General features: G+C 38.4%; 1 long non-coding RNA gene across 1 annotated transcript; it reads right to left on the bottom strand.

The window, feature by feature from the left end:
* Nucleotides 1-6,659: 6,659 nt before the first annotated feature.
* On the bottom strand, nucleotides 6,660-12,814 carry LOC124291202. Its single transcript, XR_006902163.1, has 3 exons — nucleotides 12,804-12,814; nucleotides 10,457-10,459; nucleotides 6,660-6,958 (listed from the first exon to the last, which is right to left on the bottom strand). It is a non-coding gene; the product is annotated as an uncharacterized LOC124291202 (long non-coding RNA).
* Between the last annotated feature and the right edge of the window lie 2,254 nt (nucleotides 12,815-15,068).

Genomic DNA, 15,068 nt, shown 5'->3' with positions numbered 1-15,068 from the left:
TGAGTGAGTGAGTGAGTGAGTGAGTGAGTGAGTGACCAAGTGACCTTTATCATGGCGGATTGCATGTAATGAAAGCTGAAGCAGCAAAACTCAAAGTCGACTCAAATATGCTCAACGAGGTTATCAGAAACCTGTTGTACCAAGGAGTGCTCACGGAGGTCTCAGTTGAATTTCCCCCTTCCCTTCGATAACAGATGACTCATACACATAAACATAGAATCACCTGTCATAGAACCACTATGCGCATTATGGTTCAATCAATTTTCTTAGAGATGTGTCAGTAGTTAGTTTCGGAATCTTAACCTTGTTGGAACAGAGATGCACTATACTGATGACCGAGAACCAAATGCTACCTCATCAACGAGGAAAATTGGATGATTACAAAATCTTAATTATGAAATTAAATTATTTTTCCGAAAGCACTACATCAACGTAATGGAATTTCTTGAACGCAGTCCTTTATTTGGTCCATAACAGGAATCCAGCAGCTAAATGAATGAGCAAACTCTTTGTTGATCAATAAGCAATTATTACTGACTTTTTATGTTGGTGGACTTTAATATAGATATTACTTTTTACGCCATGTCTAATTTGGAAATCTTATTTTGGTAGCCATAGAAACAGTAGGAGAAGGCCTTGACCTAGATGAGATATTTAAGTCAAATGTTTGTTTCTGTTCTCAGTTGTCTTGTTTTTAATTTTAAATATTGATTTGAGGATTTTTTTGACATGTGGTGAATTTGACATACCAATTCTTGCTTATAGGCTACTTTTTTATGTGCGTGCGAGCATTAGTGTATTTCTGAATGAGTTCAAATATGAGCATGCGCAAGTGAGTGAGGATGTGTGGGAGTGAGGGAGCGAGATTTATATTGAACAAATTTTCACTCACAGGTCTTAAACCGCTTTGGTGAAACTAACGAAAGCATATAGTGTTGCAAAACCTACACACACGATAAACGCTAACCGGGGTTCAAACCTTCGATTTTAGGCATGGTTGAAGGACGCCCCTTAAACGACTAACCTGTGTATCCTCGTTGTAGACTATGTAAGGTATCCCACTCGTCATCTTACAGGCCGAGAGAGACCCGATGGGACAATGCAGATTTGGTATGCCCTAGGGGAAGCCCTGGGACGATCTACGGTTGCAGTTCTTGAAGTCAGACAGTCTTTTTGCTGGTGCAAACGCCGGTATTGTTAATCGTTTATATTGGCAATTGAAATGACCCAGAGTGTAAACTAGACGTGAATATGTGGGAACTGTATCTATGGAATAAAGGGAATCAATAAACGAACACAATTATTGATCTCCTGGAACTTGAACTCGGTGTAGAACAGCCAAAAGGGATATTTACTAAGAAAGAATACTATTCTCGAATGCACATCCGACCATATGTCCTTGGTTTTCAGAAAATATTAAGTGATATCCTTCCTATAAAGTGTCTGGACCCTTACAAATTTGCGTGAAATACGAAAGCAAGTTCCTGATACAATCCATTGATCATTAATACACAAAGCAGCAGCATATAACCCGTCAAGTTGCATACCTCTATGCGCCACAAATGTGCATTCATTCACCAACTGCTAAATCTACAGCGTGAGAAGAGAAATTTACTCATTCGGAGCCCTGAATATTTAGTCTTGGCCTGCGAGGGAAAAATATGTCAACATTTCAAGATGTTCAATGTTTCGGTTGTTTTAACGGGATACAAAAGAATCTGTCATTTCATTTTACTTGAGTGGGAGGTGGGAAAGTGTGAACCAGATGTGATAAAGAGACAAGAGAGAATATCTCGATGTCTTGTTGATGATGCTTCAGCCTTGGAGAGAAGAATCAGTCGTCGCTGGCCAGGCTAATTACTGGTTTGAACAACCCATTCATCGTTAATGCTCTCTCCATCAAACTCACTGTTACTCACATGCTCAGCTCGACCATCTTTGGTCAGTATACTATTGACCTTAATGTTAGGACTTTTTTCTAGCGGCAGTTCAAACTGCTACCTCTCATGTGAGGCGGAATACCATTTATTGTGTGGGAAGTGGGATTTCATTTTATCATGTGTCTTCTGTACGATTGTTTGTGTACGTCTGTTTGAGTCATTATATGCGGGCGTCCTTTCACGTGTGGGGGTGCGCGTGTGTGTATCCGTGTGCGTGTCTGTTTCTGTGTGTAACATACCGTGCTAAAATTGAAAGCCTCGTCACAATCACACAGAAACACCTATAACACGCAAGCCAATCCTGCAATTCCTGCCTTAGAATGTATCAGTGAGTATGTGTCTTGCGTCGAGTCTTTTTGTTCCGATGGCAATGACATCGAGCGTTTAAAGCAAGTTTACATTGTTGTAGATTTAATCCAGTAAGTCCTGCTCGTGTACCGCTTTGTCTGCAAGGTTAGTTATTTGTTTAGTTGAGATAGTTTCACAAATAAGACTTGACCTGTTGAATGATCCAGGGGAGTGATAATTCTTATGAGTTCCATTAGCGTGCACTTTGAACATAAGGATATACCAAAATGATTCTCAGGAATATTCAGATCACTAATACATGTTCACGAAATATTTAGTGATGACTTTTCTGTAAATTTGCTGAGTTGCTACACAATTGTTTTGTACGTGGATGCCATGCCTCACTTCTTGCTTTCCGTCAAATGTTAATCCAAACCATACTTACGGACAAGAAAGCTCTTTTGAAAGGGTCGGATACATTAAAAACCTCAGCTGAATATATTTCTGTGTTAAACAGCTCTCAGTTGGTAAATGGCCACAATAGGATAGGCGATAAGATATTTCATTGTCCCAATTCCATAACAATAGAGTTTATGAAAGAATCTAGGTCGCCTTTATCCCACCAAACAAAGTAAGACAACCGATGTGGAGGGAGATAACCCTTTATCGGGGATGTCAACCAATCGTAATGAAGCACGTACACAATAGCTCCATCTGAGCAATGAAAATGTACCGATTCCTACGCTGGTAAACTTATGGGTGGCAATATTTCATCTTGATGATAAAATCGACAGATGAATGTCACTTTCTGAGTGTCTGTCAGGTTATAAAGGAAGCGAGCTGAGTGTTGGGGGATTGTGCACAAATATTGAGCAGGGGTCGATCATGGCTCTCCGTTGGATGAGAAAGGCTGTCGGTAGTGCGTCAGAAGAACGAGAAATATAATGGAATAGAGAATAACGTTACTCTGAGGGCAGCTCTATATGATTTGATGTTATATTCAACAGATGAATTTTTAATTTTTGTTATAAGCGCAGCTGGCTGAATTTTCGTTTTCGATTTTTGTTTGTAGATTTGCCATGACTGCCAATGAATATTTGATACAGGGAAGACAGTGCTACCATAATCAATGACAAAACTGAAACGCGGATCATTATACAACATGTAATTTGGATTATGTCGACACTGAAATATTGTTTCATTCTCAGGCGTGTGCTATTAAATCATGAAGTCTTTTGAAGGTTATTGCACTCTTTTGCAATGTGTATCACGCACCAACACACATAAAGAAAAAGGATTTCTAGCATCATTGATAGAAATTAACCAACTGTGCACACAGAAAAAAACCCCACCAGGCTGGAGGTAATTCAATTTGTCATTTTTTTCTTAACGTGTAATACCTATTCTTGCTTTAAGTCCTTAAACATGTCAACTTGGATATTCTAATTCGTCCAACTTCAAGAAGATAGAACGGAATAGAAACAAGGAACACATACAATTCACTGATACTGTTTCAGATAAGAATTACTGGAAGACTTTCCGCGTCACGAGGTTTACTGATTGATAGTGACAAGGCATTCATTTTTATCTGTTTAACCTTTCCAATAATATCATGTGTAGATTTAGATTGTCAAAAGTCACCGTGACCGCCTCGGTAATCAAATATATTATTCCTCTCGTGCTCGAGATTGTTTAATCTTACTTACATTACGGTTGACAATCAATCAGACGTTACGGCACAGTATACGGATATATTACATCGTAAAGAATCCTTCCTCTCCCAGTCTATATCTCCATTCCCCGTCTCTGTTTGAGGACATGAGCGGGTTTAGTTGAAGTGTTTTAGTGATATATAGATAAAAACTGGATCCACAGACATCTCTCCACGGATGTGATTTGTCATGAAGACAGATTAACTGTCCCATTTTGTTTTATCCCATTCTTTATTAACTATTGTGGCTGTACGTGGCTGAAGGGATAAGGTCATCATCCTGGACTCTTTGGCCACTCCCTGATATGGAGAGATGATCAGGATGAAAAATGAAGGTGAAGATGATGGTATATATGGCCGACTGAACTGAGGTTTGTCCAGTTTTAGAAGAACAGCGGTTTCCATTCAGGCATCAAGCAGGCCCCATTCAAGGCGCTGTTTGGTATTGATGCCAAAGTTGGTCTTGGAGCAGTATCTCATCCAAATGAGATCCTTGAGAGACTTGTGACTGAAGATGACCTTCAAGCGGCTTATCAGTCATGTCCAGTTTCAGCCCCAGGCCCAGCCGACAGACAAGCAGTCAACGTCACCCAATATTTTTTCTTATATTTTGAAATATTGTTATATGTCAAAGGATGTCCCTTGAGTGTCTGTGTCTTAGGTCTTAAGTTTTTATACACTAATGCTGATAATATACATTGAAACATACCATCTAAATCCTTTTAACACAATTTCCCCTCTTTCTAGACGATGGATAGCCAGAGGATGATAAAAAGTTCTGGAGGTCCGGTTCAACTCGCGATTGGCTTGATATAATGTGTACATTACTAACATATTGCAAAATGCAGCGAAAGGTCACACTGACTGACACACTATCGTGATGCAGTGGTACACATGTCTTGATCTCCACTGACATGGTAGTGTTCTATGAAGAGATGTGACCTTGACCGTTGTCTCGTCTTATATGTGCTGACGTCCGCGCAACGTCCCCGCTCTACCTGACGGTCCCAGTCGTCCTACTTACTATGGCGATATTCGTCATTCGAATGAAAGTACGACAAAGGTTAACGACTCTTTTAATAAGATCTTCGTCTTGAGATACACCAAGGGGGGCGGTGGGGTAGCCTAATGGTTAAGGCGTTGGCTCGTCACGCCGAAGACCCGGGTTCGAATCCCCACATGGGCACAATGTGTGAAGCCAATTTCTGGTGTCCCCCGTCGTGATGTTGCTGGAATATTGCTAAAAGCGGCGTAAAACCAAACTCAGTCAGTCAGTCAGATATACCAAGGCCACCTGTGGATACAAAATACACCTATTATGTGATGTTACTACAGCACTGATACCGGTTGGACCAACCGAACCATTGTCCGAATATCGAGTTTTAACAGAAACAAAACATTCTTTATTTGCCTGTGATAATCAATCTGAACCAACACAAGGTAATTTATCATAATATGAACCTACGTAAACAAGTTTAGTTATTATCATACGAACCTAAAATGTCTTCGGATTATAATATTGTTATAGTACGCCATATGTGTTAAAGGAAAGACGCACACACATTCACTGTGTACAAGTCAGATTCAGTTGTTAGTCAATGAATGTGTATTCGTGGGACATAGAGGTGTGCAGGTGTCTGTCGAAATGGGCATAACCTGAAAGTACGCATATAGAGTCAACATAAATTTCCATAGTGACACGAAAAGCCACAAATTGGAAGAATAGTAAAGGTGACGGATTATTTGCAGCTGGACTGAACTGATCAATAGGAAGAATTAGGAAATTACTTTATTATTTCAAACATCCAATGAGTACCTTGTCTCTTTTACAACAAAGCAATTGCTCAAACTCACGATTGTCAATTAAACTATTTACGAGCACCTACAGTTTCCCCAGCCATAAATCCTCAGGTTTGTTTAGACATGCAACATGATTACAACGGACGGTTGACGGATTGTTATGCTTGTAATCTTCGTACAACAATTAAAAACGCTTCTTCTGTCTTCCTGTTTTAATTATAACATAAATCTCGCGAATAGCTCTAAGAATCATACAGTTTTGTGATGCTGCTAATTCATCTATACTTGGGGATACTTTCAGGTTACTTTTTTTTATTTTAAAAAAATCTTTTTATTTGTTCCCATAATTGAGTACAAGCATATAAAGTAAAGCAATAAATGCATAAATACATGATCAAAGTTCATTGGGTTCAACAAAAATGTTAGGTCAACTGATAGCATAGAGAGAATATAGTCCAGTAAAGTTATTCCCCTTTGATTAAAGATTAAGTCAGAAGTTAAATATTGAGAATAAAGGAAACCATTTGTCTGAAAATGTATCAAATTTATTGTTCCTTCTGGATATGAAATTTTCATCCGTATAAATGTCTTTCAAAATTATTATTTTTTTATTAACTTTTGGAATTATTTTCTTCAAAGTGCAAGTATATATATATTTTTTAGCAGATAAGATTATATGAGTTAGTAATGGCTTATTACCCAAAATTCCAAACCAAACCAAGGTCTTTGTTATTTCAAATTTCTGTATATTTTGGATTATCCAGTTTTCAAGTTCCTTCCAGAAGGTTTGGGTTACAACACATTCCCAATATACATGACATAAAGTTTCACCATCAACATTACAAAGGCTACATACTGCATTGTCAACCAGTTTCATTTTCATAAGTTCTTTTTGTATAAATAATTCTGTGCAAAATTTAAATTGAAAGTCTAAAAGTTTTACATCTTTCACATTCCTTCTGCAAATATTAAAAATCATACGCCAATCGAAATCAATATCGTAAAATAAGTTTTCCCATTTTAGGCAAATATGAGGTTTAATATTGTCAGATAAGAGTTTATCATAAAATAATCTTGAACCTTTTTTTCAAATCCATAAAATCTTTATGAAGAAAGTTATCATCCAGATCATTGTTATGTATATTTCTGTATTGTTTTATGGTAAATTTCAATGATTCAGGTATGATATAGAAAACATATCGAAGATCCATATATGTACCTCTAATATCAAATTTGAGCTTCAGATCTTCAAGAGACATAAAACCATCTTCATTACAATGGTCCTTAATTGTTAAAATTCCATTTTTAGCCCAATGCCTGATAAAGTGATTTGGGTTTTTGAAATTATTATTCAGTCATAAAGGTTGTGCTAAAATTCCTTTAATGTTGTCTGCCTCTATGGTACTCTTATTACAGTATAATTTCCATGCCAATAAAACATTTTTTCAAAAAGGATTATCAATTTCAACAATATTCTGAAAATTTGGTCCATATTTCAGGTTACTTGCTTCAATATTGCAGGGGAAATATCTTTCAGTCACAGTTTGACTATATCACTGAAACCTCACACCCCTACAAGAAACATCAAATGGTGGTTCCCTTAACTTTTTGTGTGTTGCAGGCAAACAGAAATATTTAATCTTGTGTGTTTGTAAGTGTGACTTATTACCAAATGTATGTTTGCATGTTCACAGTTTATCCTCTTCAGACTGTGTGTCCTGATAGTTTTCTTCTAGTTATGAAACCTTCTGTATAATAGAGTTATAAATTAGTTACAGGTTTACTGTTATGATATAAAAATATGTTAAAACAATATTATCCAGAGAGCAAGATCATTAAACAAAACGGTTTCATTTTTTGTTTTATTAAAACATCGTGATACTTTACATTGTGCCTGGTTAAAGACTGTTTTGAAACGTAAAATTCGATATTATCTTTGTAGATTGAATTTGCAAAAAGGGAGATGGAATGAAAATAAATAAATATTGATCGAAATCCATTCCATTAATAGTTAACCTCCTGTGAATGAAATGAAATAACACTTGTGAATTATTCGAAGGATATTTGTGTAAGTCCTTGTTGGTTTCTTCAATGGGGCAAACCTCTGCTCATTGGCAGCACGACGGCCTCCACACTCATAACATCCGAAACGTTAGCGACAATCAGTGTCAAATTGAACAAAGTTTTGCCAGAAAAGTTTATAATTGTAAAAGCTAAAATATGAAACATTATGTTCACGAAGGTCCAAGTACACATTGTGAATTGGCTATTTGTCCACATAGATGCATCATGCATATCCAGGTTTTGGGCTGGACTGAAAACATGGTTGCCCTGATGGTGTGATTATGTTTGATGGGGCTGTCCAAAGAAGCATGGCATGTCATCCGGTTTGATCACAGTTTACCGCTTTGATACCTGAAGCATTACGATCTATGATAGTCTCTCAAATGATTTATGTCGGGGCAGAAACAATGTTATCTTTGATAAATCTTTCCTGCACCCAACTTGAAAGTGGCTGATTTGTGTCTGTTTAATGTGATGCGTTAATAGATTACACATGGGATTTGTAATGTGACCTTCACGTATGTCTAAAATGAACCCTGAAAAATCTTTCATTTTCTAAACCCTTGGAAATGTGCGTCCACTATGTGATGTATGATCACGCCTGAATTGCTCTTGCCATATATCACTTAACTTATTACATATCACTCCTGTTATATATGACACTGGTTTAATATAACCAACAATGACAAATAACACTTGTCATATGTCACATATAACGCTAATTGCAAATGGGCTAGTTACCTTTTTGTGAAGACGTGGTATGATCATTGTTTCAAATCTATTTTATAAACACTTACTTATGATTCATAATAAGTACAGTCGACTTATTAATTTTTTTTCATTGCCTGTACTCAGATTAAAGAACCTTTTTCTTCTTCATAGAACATCTCTATGAAAGTACGTTCAAGGACCAAGCTTCAATGAATTAATCCCGGGTGGATCGTCAGAATTTGACATACCGCACACACCACAGCCTTCTCTCAGAAATAATTGTAGATGGTAATTGGGCGTGTATTCTCATCAATATAAAGAACATGACATCACTGGGCAAAATATTTATGATTGAAGACGTGTTCTGTTTGGAAGATGCAATTTGTAAGTCAGAAACACGGACTCATGATTGATTTATTTATGTTACAGGTTGACCTCTTGAATGAGATGTGATCCATGCGCGAGGTTGAAGTCATCTTAACTAATTACCATGTAACTTTTGAAGATTCACCTGAGCGGTAAAACAAATATATTCCTGCTTAAATACATGCTTCCCATTAGTTCCTATGAAGAAGTTAGTGTGTTAGTGTGTGAATGTTGACTGTCACAATGGAAACAACCGTTCAGGATTGTATAAACTGAAGTCTGAAACAACAAGCAATATACAACTATTTGGGACATCGAGGCTCGATAGCAACTATGTGGGACATAGAGGCACGATAGCAACTATCTGGGACATCGAGGCTCGATAGCAACTATGTGGGACATAGAGGCACGATAGCAACTGTCTGGGTCATCGAGGCACGATAGCAACTATCTGGGACATCGAGGCTCGATAGCAACTGTCTGGGACATCGAGGCTCGATAGCAACTATCTGGGACATCGAGGCTCGATAGCAACTATCTGTGACATCGAGGCTCGATAGCAACTGTCTGGGACATCGAGGCACGATAGCAACTATCTGGGACATCGAGGCTCGATGGCAACTGTCTGGGACATCGAGGCTCGATGGCAACTATCTGGGACATCGAGGCTCGATAGCAACTGTCTGGGACATCGAGGCACGATAGCAACTGTCTGGGACATCCAGGCACGAAGGCAACTATTTGGGACATCGAGGCACGATAACAACTATCTGGGACAGAGGCACAATAACAAACTATCTGTGACATCGAGGCTCGATAGCAACTGTCTGGGACATCGAGGCACGATAGCAACTGTCTGGGACATCGAGGCACGATAGCAACTATCTGGGACATCGAGGCACGATAGCAACTATCTGGGACATCCAGGCTCGATAGCATCTGTCTGGGACATCCAAGCACGATAGCAACTATCCGGGACAGCGAGGCTCGATAGCAACTGTCTGGGACATCGAGGCTCGATGGCAACTATCTGGGACATCGAGGCTCGATAGCAACTGTCTGGGACATCGAGGCACGATAGCAACTATCTGGGACATCGAGGCTCGATAGCAACCGTCTGGGACATCGAGGCTCGATAGCAACTGTCTGGGACATCGAGGCTCGATAGCAACTATGTGGGACATCGAGGCACGATAGCAACTGTCTGGGACATCCAGGCACGAAGGCAACTATTTGGGACATCGAGGCACGATAACAACTATCTGGGACAGAGGCACAATAACAAACTATCTGTGACATCGAGGCTCGATAGCAACTGTCTGGGACATCGAGGCACGATAGCAACTGTCTGGGACATCGAGGCACGATAGCAACTGTCTGGGACATCCAGGCACGAAGGCAACTATTTGGGACATCGAGGCACGATAACAACCATCTGGGACAGAGGCACAATAACAAACTATCTGTGACATCGAGGCTCGATAGCAACTGTCTGGGACATCGAGGCACGATAGCAACTGTCTGGGACATCGAGGCACGATAGCAACTATCTGGGACATCGAGGCACGATAGCAACTATCTGGGACATCCAGGCACGATGAGACACGATGAGTCTCACAACCCGATCAATTTTAGTTGACTAAAGTACGATAAACACAGGTAATTGGAAACCAGTTGTATCAGGACATGCTCACGATGGTCTCAACAGAATTCCTCCATTGCCCTTTGTGCTGATGACCGAGCATTGAACGTCGCCAATCTCATCAACGAGAAGATTCGCGGATGATTACAAAGTCTAAATTCTGAAATTAAATTATATTTCTGAAAGCACTCCATCAGCATGATGGATTTTCGTGAATGCAGCCCTTTCGTTGGTCAAAGCAGGTACCCAACATCTGAATTAACAAACTTGGTAAAATAGCAATATGCGTTGACTGTCTGTATTGGTTTACTTTAGTATGAATATAATGTTTCATGCTTAGGCTATTTGGTGATTGCATGTGGTAGCTATGGAACCAAAACGAAAAATTCTTGACCTCCAGATGATGTGTCAGTCTAATGTGTTTTTGTTGATTTCCAATATGTTATAATTCGTTTAGATTTTCTGTTACATTCAAATTTCAGTGATCGTTCCACGGTATTTGTTTGTTCTAATTTAGATCGGTTCAGTTTCAATCTCAACTAAAGGGTGGGGTGGGTGGGGGTGGGGTGCATCTTGGGACATGTGTGTCTCTGTGATCAACTAAACGGCAACAATCGGCAACGGCAATGAAATAGTGTTTCAATGGGCGTTCATTCAAAAGCACACGCACAGTGAAAGAATTTAATGTAGCTTGTTGGTTTAGTTTTGATTGACTGACTCCTAACAAATATACGTTTTATGAAATTGCCCCAAACAAATCTGACAAATTGCTACATAACATATCTTGATTATCTTTATTGCAATGTTGTCACTCCTTTCTTCTTACGCAGACAACTGGAAACTCGTGAATGAATGAGGCCCTGTAAGTCTCCCAAAGCGCTACTTCCGGTACTATGCTGTTTTCCGGCTCCCTTTGCGCTCGCCAACTTCCGATATGCGAGATGGGGCCCAGCTTACTACCGGTACCAGATTTCCGGTGACAAGCGTATATTTAAGAACCAGTTCTGCTTCCAAACTGCGCGACCGCCAAATATGACTTTACTAGCCCAAACCAAGTGTGCAACCATACTTGGATGTCACAGCTGTTGACAGTCGTAATAGTTGGCTAATCTGGGGATTGTCTGATCGGACATTTGTTATTCCTGCAATGATTATCGGTTCTTTGCTGTCAACTGACAAAAATGAGACCCTTTGAAAAGGTCACGGGATGTACTAAACAACGTAAGGTCTCGTGAAGTGCCGTGACCTACTTACGGGACCCATAGCATGCGCGTGAGTGTGGGCGAGTCGAGAGTAGGTGGGTGAGTTACAGTTGCATCTGTATGTGATGCCGACCTTCACCACTTTGTTGAACTTTTCAAAGAAATGTGTGGTGCTGACAAATATAGACACACAATAAATGTTAACTTGGGTTGGTAACCATAGATTTTAGGCATCAATCTATCAAACGTGTGTCTCGTAAGGACTTCGAACTCCAATAACATCAAATGACCAATCCCATTGCTAAACAACCAAAACATTGAACATCTTGAAAGGTTTACAAAATGTTATCCTGGTAGACAAAGCCCAAACAGGTTACTGAGTACGGTTGGTGAATGAATGTATATTTGACGTATAGAGATATGTGTAAAATCATGAAAATACGTGTACAATGTGAGGATACATTTCAAACTGGAAGAATAGTTAAGGTGACGGATTATTTGACACATTGGTGTAATGATTGATGGATAGTATCAGGAAAATGATTTACTCTTCCCCATACATCTTTGTATGCTGTTTTATATTTTTTTTATACAAGAAACATTTCAAAGATCAGGAATCCAGTCATGTTATGAAGGTAATGCATAAGCATACTGGGTACGTATATGTTTTAACAGATTAATTCATTTATACTATATATAATTCGCAATATTATTAAAATACTTACATATATATATACATATGCACATACATACATATACACACATATACATATATATATATATATATATGAGTTAATAGCTGACAGCACTGTGATTATAAAATTATTATTATATCTGTTATTTTGTCTTGCTATGCCTTGTTCAATTTTACAAATGTCCATTATTGTTGAGACAAATCTGTCAAAAGATAGGGGGAGCTGTTGAAGACCTGATATGTAGATAAATCTTTTGGCTATGAGTAAGATATGATTAACTATGTGAGTGTATTTTGTTACTTTCAGATTACTTTCGAAATAGTTATTGATGAAATTCTCTACCTTCTGCCAGAAGCTGAAAACAGTCTGACATTCACAGAAGACATGTACAATATTATTAGAGTCAGTTTTACAAAAAGAGCATAGATCATCATCGACTAACCTCATTTTCAGTAACTCTTTTTGTGTGTATATTACTCTGTGAATGAATCTATACTGAAAGTGTAATAGGTTACAATCAGTTGGCCTCTTTCCAGTTGATATCCTGATCAAAAACAGAGTTCCAATGTTCTAATACCTTGGGAATATTATCATTCTTAATTAATTTACCATAAACTATCCTTGCGTTTGTATCATTTGAGATCATATCAAGATTAATACTGTTGATATTCAGCTGACATAAATGGTGTGTACATCTGTGTATGCTTGACTAAAAGATATCTTCTATCAATACAACGGCTCTTAAGTAACGATAAAATTGCCGAAACTCCCGATCGTCATTCAAACCAATTTACTAGAACATGCAGTTTCCCCAGGCATTCCCCTGTTTTGCTCTGACAGGCAATAAGATTAAACCGATTGCTGGAAGGACGTTTTTGTCTGTTATTGTCATGGTTTCTATCTGCAGCCAACAGTCGAAAACGGAATTCTTTCTTCCTATTTCATCACAGCAAATATCTCGTGAACAGCTCTGAGAATCATATCGTTATAAAAGTCATTTTGTGAAGTTGCTAATCCTTCTGTATTTAGTGCATTCCAATCAGAGAGTCCGTCAGGCCATGCTGGGACCAACCATTCCAAACTGAGGGGAATATTTTCCGTATTTTCCTGATGGCATCATGGCCTATTAACTCATATTATAACGAAAGAACAGAAACATTCAAAGAAAAAAAGAAATAGTTGTTTTGTGAAAGTGAAAGTGATACTTTACATTATGCACTGTTAAAGATTGTTTTGAAACAAAACAATCTGACATCGTCTTTGAAGACGAAACTTGAAAAGATGTGAGACTGAATGAAAATAAATATTGATTGAAATCTGTTAAATTAATGTTTGACCTTCTGTAAATGAAATAAAATATCGCTTGTGAATGATTTGATTGGTGTTTGTGGAAGCCTAGATTTGCTTCTTCAAGCAGGTGCTCAATAGCAGATCAACAGCCTTCGGGTGAATCGCATCATAAATGTTTGTATCAGTTTTAGAAAAAAACGTGGAGGACATTGTGCGAAGAAAAGGTTTATGATGGTTAGAGGTAAAATATCACACATTCTGTACATGTAGGTCAAATACACAAGGTGAGATTGGCTATTTTATAAAACTTAACTGTACCATGTGTGTCCAGGTTTTGAGCTGGGCTTAAAACATTGCTGCCCCTGTGGATGTGTGCCAGTATGAGTGTGTTCCACGAAGCATGGCATATCATCTAATTTGATCTCATCTTACCGCTTTGATATGTGGGGAAAAAATTCCATCAACATCTCTTAAAATGATTTACGTTGATGAAGAAACATTGCTATCTTTGATAAATCCTCTCAGCATCTGACTTCAAAGTGTTTATTCTGTGTCTGTTTTATGTGATGCTTTTAAGAATTGCATTTGGGGTTTATAGAGCAACCGTAGTTATAGCTTTTGTTAAATAACTTTACAAAACGTATTAAACTCTGCCATATATTTGTATTTTATATAAACATTCTCTGTGTAATGTATAATCATGCCCTTCTCGCTTTCTAACACATCACGTCAGAATCATGTCAGTTAGAAATCAGGCTGATTAAGTATCTTCATCTGTTTACATATATGACGGCAGTGAAGTGAGGTGTATGATAGCATCATATCGCGTCTGTTTATAACTCGATCTGCATCACAACATGCACACGTCAGCCTGTTACAGATCTCGTTATACACCACACGTGGTGCATATAGCTCTAGTTTCATACATCACCAAATGTACAGATAATGATGGTTATACAGCACTACAGTGTATATTACATAAAAAGCTAATTACATATGGGCCATTTACATATGTTACATAAGTTACGGAGTAACATATGCTGTATTTGGGATTACACTTTGTTAGTAAAGTACAGATTCTAGTACTTTTTGGGTTGAGTCTCATCCGGGATGCGAACCCAAACCCCCAGAGTTACGGAGTGACAAACAAAACTAAAACTGCAAGACTAGATAAGTGGGATTACATTTCCAGAGTCAGCTTGTACTTTATGAGGAGGGAAAAAAATTCCAACAGTTCCAGCAGTTCGTCCTTTCTCTTTGTCTCAAAGCTCACCATACCACCTTGTTTGATCAAGGCCAAGCCGTTCCTGTTCTCATTAAAGTTCTATAACTGGCTTGCCTTTGTACCTTTGATGTGTT

The sequence above is a fragment of the Haliotis rubra genome, unplaced genomic scaffold (genome assembly GCF_003918875.1).
Source record: "Haliotis rubra isolate DU_JTF1 unplaced genomic scaffold, ASM391887v1 Scf485, whole genome shotgun sequence".
Classification (NCBI taxonomy): Eukaryota; Metazoa; Mollusca; class Gastropoda; order Lepetellida; family Haliotidae; genus Haliotis; species Haliotis rubra.
The sequence above is the reverse complement of the archived record's forward strand: the minus strand, read 5'-3'. Positions and strand labels throughout refer to the sequence as shown.